A 7,352-nucleotide genomic window follows, 5' to 3' on the forward strand; every position below is an offset into this window, starting at 1 on the left:
AAATTTTACCAAAATAGACATGTCTATATTAGCATGTATCTCTCCAATAATAGGTTTTTTACCAATAAACAACTGACACGTTACCGAATCCGGCTAAGGCGGCTAAGCCTTAGCCACAATTTTATAGGCACGGAATTTTATGAAAAGTAAACGGGTCACCTTTAGCCAATAAAAATTCAACACATGTCAAAGGCGGCTAAACTTAGCCTACATCTATGGTTATTTAGCCGGCATTTTAACTCTTAGCCGGCTTCGAGATACGTGTCTATTTACTTAGCCGGCACCAAATATTCCTTCTTAGCCGGCTCCAACTCAGCTTGTAGGCTAAGGCTTCACTTAGCCGCCTTCTTTTTTTTTCATTTAGCCGTTTAATTTTAGCCGCCAAAATTAAATATTTTACCAACTCTATTAAATATTTAGCCGGCTTCACTTAGCCGTCTTCGTTTCCGGTGTAAATTTAGCCCCCAAAATTAAATAATTTTACCTACTCAATTAATTATTAGCCGGTTTCGCCTAGCCATCAATTTTTTTTCTACCCAAATTTAATTTTTCACCATTAGAAATAAATACATTTACCTACTCAAATTTAATTTTTCACCAACCATTTTTATAAAACTATACAACCATCTTCACTCCATCTTATTAAACCATCTTCACCTTATCAAACTTTTTTAATTTCTTATCACAAGATCCTCATTTTTTTAAAAATATGTTTGTTAACGTTGTCGTTTACTCAGATCAGATTGTAGGCTTTACTTAGCCGGTTTTTATTTCTTTTAGCCGCCAAAATTTAAAATATTTACCAAACAAATTAAATAATTAGCAAGCTTACTTGTTTTTCTCTCTTAGCCGGCTAAATATTTAATTTGGTAGTTTTTGGTAGTTAAAGTATTTAATATGGCAGCTAAATGAAGATGTCTAAAAGAGAAAAACAAGAAAGCTGGCTAATTATTTAATTTGTTTGTTAAATATTTTAAATTTTGGCGGTTAAAAGAAAAAAAAACGGGCTAAGTAAAGCCTACAATCTGATCTGAGTAAACGACGACGTTAACAAACATATATATTTTTTTTAAATGAGGATCTTATGTGATAAGAAATTAAAAACGTTTGATAGGGTGAAGATGGTTTTTTAAGATATAGTGAAGAAGGTTGTATAGTTTTATAAAAATGGTTGGTGAAAAATTAAATTTGGGTAGGTAAATGTATTTATTTATGATGGTTAAAACATGCCGACTATGAAAAAAAATTGACGGCTAGACGAAACAGGCTAAATAATTAATTGAGTAGATAAAAATATTTAATTTTGGGGGCTAAATTTACACCGGCTACGAAGACCGCTAGGTGAAGCCGGCTAAATATTTAATAGAGTTGGTAAGGTTGGTAACATATTTAATTTTGGCGGCTAAAATTAAGCGGCTAAATGAAAAAAAGAAGGCGGCTAAGTGAAGCCTTAGCTTACAAGCCGAGTTGGAGCCGGCAAAGAGAAGGAATATTTGGAGCCGGCTAAGTAAATAGACACGTATCCCGAAGCCGGCTAAGAGTCAAAGATGCCGGCTATGTTTAGCCGCCTTTGACACGTGTCGAATTTTTATTGGCTAAAGGTGGGACCTGTTTACTTTTCATAAAATTATGTGCCAATAAAGTGGCGGCTAAGGCTTAGCCGGCTTCAATGACGTGTCAGTTGTTTATTGGTCACCTAATAACTAAAGAGATGTATGCTAAAATAGACATGTATATTTTGATAAAACTTTGATCAAACATGTCTGTTTTGATATTTTCTCTATTATATACCCATTTAATACTTAATTGTGTAATTTAGTTATATTTGAGTTACACAATTTTTATTACTACATTGATTTTAATTATATGTACTAGTCTAAAACATAAATGTATATACCTTTAATGTTAACCATTGATTTGTCATTTTCCCATTATATATTATATGGTATATTAGTTTCAGTAATAAATTCAATAAGTTAAATGCCCATTAACTTGTCCCTTTCCCATTATATGTTATAATAATTTCAGTAATAAATTATGTTAGTTAAATGTTCATAAACATTAATCTCATCTCCGTTCTTCTGTATAAACATGCTCATCTCACAATCCTTCAACTATAATCAAAACAAATATCAACATGACAAGGTCCTTGACTTTCATCCTATTTCATGTGTTTCTTATCACATTAGGTAATTTTTTTTCTTGTTATAAAAATAGGTTGTAACTTTTATAAACATGAGGAGTTAATTATATGTGTACATGTATTTTAAATCTGCAGGTACGGAGTTACTAGTGGCTGCAAATCTTTGTAGCGATACTCATTTTCTACTCCCGTGTGACGGATACTCATGTGAACATGTGTGCATAAAAGTACATGGATACGGAGTTGTATACACGGCACAATGCAAGAATTTTTGGACGTGTCGTTGTGTTTTTGCGTGCCCACTACAAGAAGGAAGCACCATTGCTCATCAAGTCTCTCCCCTTCCTTCTAGTCGTAATTCCTTGCCCCGCCTCCTAACCCCGATTAAGAACCACAAACTATAAGGTTTAATCGTTTTTGTTCTATTGGTATTATAAATAATGACACCTTATTATCATTTATATTAAGGGGTCGTTTTTTTAATCGAATCGTCTCTTTATCAAAATCTCAAACATATAGTGTAAACAAACATCAATATGATAAATTACACGAGTGATCATACACGTAATTTCTATTATTCATGAGAACCTGTTACCGAAAACTCGCATATCTTTTCGATAACAAGTTAACTATATTCGTCACTAGAATTAAATGACACCAAATAGTTCTTTCAAACACAAAAAGTTGTAATCTCAAGCGCTTGATTTAATTTTTCACTAAAAAAAATAAAATGTGGAAAACTACATTTATCTACATCCTTTACGATATTGTACATTTGTACCTCTACGTCTAAACATAATGATGTCATGTTATATACAGGGCTGACTCTGAGAAGGCAAAAATTTTTTTGGGCCAAAGGCGAAAATTTTTTAGGCCTTAAGTGAAATGAACATTTTATTGGGTTTCAACAATTTAATTTTAAATGGGCTTACTTGGTTATGATTTGAGTTGCTCAAAAAACTTTTGTATAAAAATAAACTTAAAAATGTCTCGAATAAGTAAGAATAGATTCTACAACCTCTTGGTTAAATGTCATATCTCTTTGCCACTAGACCAAGCTAGTGGTTCTGTAATTGTGTTGAAACATTGATTATACATATTTTTTATCATAAAAATATATATAATTTAAAAAAAAAATTCCAGCCTAACAGGATGTCGGGTCTATGACCGTCGACTACCTGCCTCCCCTCATGGCCGGCTCTGGTTATATAATTGTTATGATGTTATTCGCTTTCAAAAATAATGTTATAATAAAAAAGGAAGAGCACGTCACCGGACATGTGTTGGATATCCCGGTTGAATACATGCAACACATAAAGTAAACACGCATTAACAGGGAGTAGCCTCGCTGGCTCGATGGTACAAGCCACAATGATACAACATAAGATGTTGAAAATACAACATAGTAAAGCACTAAAGCATACTTACAACCATATAAGCATAAGATACATGTTAAGAAGTTCTAATTTAAATAGATGTATAATTTACCAAATTTATAATTATTAATTATCAATCTTTTACGACTTAATGACGAATAAATGGAGAAGAAAAATGATTTTTCATTAAGTAAGCATTATATTATTGCACACACTTAAATTGTGTTTATGTACAATGATTACATAGTTGTGTTTGTGTATAATTTGCATAGTTGTGTTTGTGTATAATTAAGAACTTTGTTGCCATAAAATTGGTTTTTTATGTTTTGGTATATGTAATAATGGCTTTGTAGCAAGCACATGCATTGGTGTTGGGTTCATGGTTTTGTTGGTGAAGGAAACTGTTTGTACCAATTTGCAACCCAAGTTTCGAACCCTAATATTGCAAATGATGGCTTTTCTTTTTCATTGTGCTTTTTTGTATGTTTTTTTCATTGTGTTTTTTTGTATGTTTTTGTGTATGGTAAAATATCTGGGTTCGAATCCCTAGTTAGCAAATGAAGGTTTTATTTTTTTAAATGTGTTATTTATGTTTTCTTTCATAGTAGAATTGTTTGTCTTTCAACATTAACTTTAGCGTGTACCGGATAATTTTGTTGTTAAGTGCAACCGACCGAATTTGCGTACAATCACCGCATTTTGTTTTAGTATCGTTACAGTAACGAAACTGACTTAATACCAATTTTGTTTTTATTTTAGTTTTTGTTTTTCTATTTCCGGTATCGTAATGAACGTGACGGAGACCGACCAAATTTGTGTAGACTCATCGCCTCAACGCACGAGATCGACAACGCTCAGGTTTGACCAAATCTAGAGTTTTACTGACTGACTGCCACCCCATTGATCCTTCTCAATTCTTATTTATTTTTTTATTTTTTTGTTTTAGTTCCAACGTCATAACACATATTACCAAAATTAATCGAATTCGCGTCGACTTACCGCCTCAAAGCCGGGACCTACAAGGCTACAATGCTTTGGTTTTATCAACGGCCGAGTTTTACTAATCTTCCGGCGCAACACACCGGGTAAAACACTAGTATATATATAAATAAAATAGAAGTTTGGTGCAACTAGGCATCTTATTGGGCTAAGTGGCGGTCCGACATTGGACAAAGTTGTTTTTTTTTTTGTTTCGTAGTTCCGATATCATAACGAAAATAATTGGAAACAAATTAAATACGTGTCGACTTACCACCGCAATTTGGAACCAAATTAAATACGTGTCGACTTACCACGAAAATAATTGGAAACAAATTAAATACGTTCCGATATCGTAACCGAGACCGACCGAATTTGTGTCGACTCACCACCGCAACTCCCGGGACCGACAACGCTCAGATTTTACCAACTCTTTTGTTTTAGTTCTGGTACCGTAAAGAACGTAACCGAGGCCGGCCAAATTCTTGTCGACTAACCACAGCGACGCTAGGGACCAACATCGCTTGGGTTTTACTGACGCACCTCCCGATACCGACAACGTTCGGATTGCCTTTTTTTAGTTTGGTACCATAAAGAATGTAACCGAAACCAACCGAATTTGCGTTGACTCACCTCCGCAACACTCGGGACCGAAAACGCTCGGTTTTACCAATGCTCGGGTTTTACCGACCAAATAAACGTCGCTTTAAATACATATGTATTAAATATTAATTTGAAGAATTTATTTTATGTGTTTTAACGAATGTGTTTCACCAATGTTGTTTATACCGTACTGTAACAAACATTACTGAAGCTGTCTTAATTTGCATCGACTCACTGATACAATGCCCGAGACTTACAACACTTGGTTTTTACCAACGTTCCGCGTTTTTACCGGCCGAATAAACGTCGCTTTGATATTTCTTTGTTTAATATTTAGTCTTTTTTATATGTGTATTTAACGAATTTGTTTTTTAACCAACATTTTTATACAATAATGGAGCTACTGATCAAATTTGCGTCGACTCACCACCGTAACGCTTGGTTTTTACCAGACAGAATTTTACCAACGTTCGTATTTCAACGCTCAAATTTTACCAACCAAATAAATGTTATTTTTAAGTATTTTAACATGTTAATGTTTTTTATTTCGACAAATTTAGTTTTTTTTGTTTAGTTATGGTACCAACCAAACCACATTAGTGCACCGTTGCAATACGCCGGGAACATGAATAGATTAAACATGTCCGGCGTAACGCGTCGGGTTGAACACTAGTTTGAAATATAGAGAATACTAACAACCAATTTTTTGATATTGCTACGCCATAAAAAAATATAAACTTAAAAGATAAAAAAATGAATCATAAATAAACCTAAACTAGGTTATTTAAACTCTTGTGTTGTAGTGGTGAGGTGACGCGACCGCGACTTAGCCATCAATTTGTTACGTAGCAAAGCAAATCATGTGTGTAATTTCTCTATAAAGCTGTGCATTATTATCACTAACTCGTAAAAAAATTAATAAACTGTCAAAGAAATATCATTTTTAAAAGAATATAATTACATATTAAAAAATAAAAAGTATTGCTAGTGACATGGCAACACCAAAAGGACGGAGGGACGCAGGTCGAATACTTCATAAATTATATGGACTCATTTGAACTTTATAAAATGGCATAATTGTCATTTCAGTTTTCTTTTATTAAAATAGAAAGGACTTAAAATGAGGCGCCATGAAACCACGGAAACTAATTCATGTCATTTTAAGTTTGAGGAGTTCAAACGTGGTTCGCTCAGAAAGTATGACAACACAAATTGGAATTCCCTCAATTAAAGTGGAGTGTTAAAATACGACTATTGAACTCAAACGCTTTGTGGCTAAATTTGCATGTGATCTCACTCGGAACTCAATACATAAAATAAAGCATAATTAAACTACAAGGGATCATCCGTTAAGTTTTATTTTCTTAAGATAATATATATTATATTTTTCTTTCCCAACAATATCTTATTTTCTTCGGAATAAATCGATAATATGATAAGATGATTTATAACGCTAATGTTTGTAAGTTGTAAGACTAACCACAATTCACAACCCAACCCAACCCAACCTTTGATAAAAAAAACTAATATCTCTCTCGTCAATCTATACCCAACTTAATCCAAATTTTCACTCTTATTTACAACTCAACACAAACAAATTTTTTTATTAAATGGATGTAACTTATAACTATTTAAAATATATAGAAAAAATAAAACTCAAAGCAATAACTTTACGAACCAATAATTTTATATTGAAACGATAATAAAAAAATACGTACTCCTGAAAGAACTCCGTTTTCAACAAAACTTATATCGAAATGTTATAAAAATAAAACGCGGCTATGTTTTTATAAGCTAGATAATGTAAGTTATTACACAAAAATCATATTGTACATTGAATTAATTAATAACAAGAAGATGTCACCATGGTGTTAAAACCTGCGTTTTAAGTTACACCACATGACCGTAATTACGATTATTTAACAGAAAACCGTGTCGTTTTAATTTGGAACATAAGAAATTATTTAAATCATAACTAATATTGCTTGGGCTAACGTTAAAACCCCATATTACACAACGAAGATTTATTTTGGATCCGAGACATGCATGACTCGACTCTGACTTTCAACTTTCAACTTAACGAAACCATCAATAACATCAACGAACATAACTACCGAACTCAATGAGAATCCCTCAACCCTAAAACTAAGCGTAGATAATCTTGATCGCGTCAATGGTGATGTCCTCGGACCCGGATCTTGGAACCACCGTAACCAAAGCGTTCTCATCATCGTCGGCCTCGAGCTCCTCTA

This window comes from Bidens hawaiensis, unplaced genomic scaffold (assembly GCF_021521415.1).
Source record: "Bidens hawaiensis isolate Kalapana, Puna unplaced genomic scaffold, B.hawaiensis_p1.1 tig00016189_1, whole genome shotgun sequence".
NCBI lineage: Eukaryota > Viridiplantae > Streptophyta > Magnoliopsida > Asterales > Asteraceae > Bidens > Bidens hawaiensis.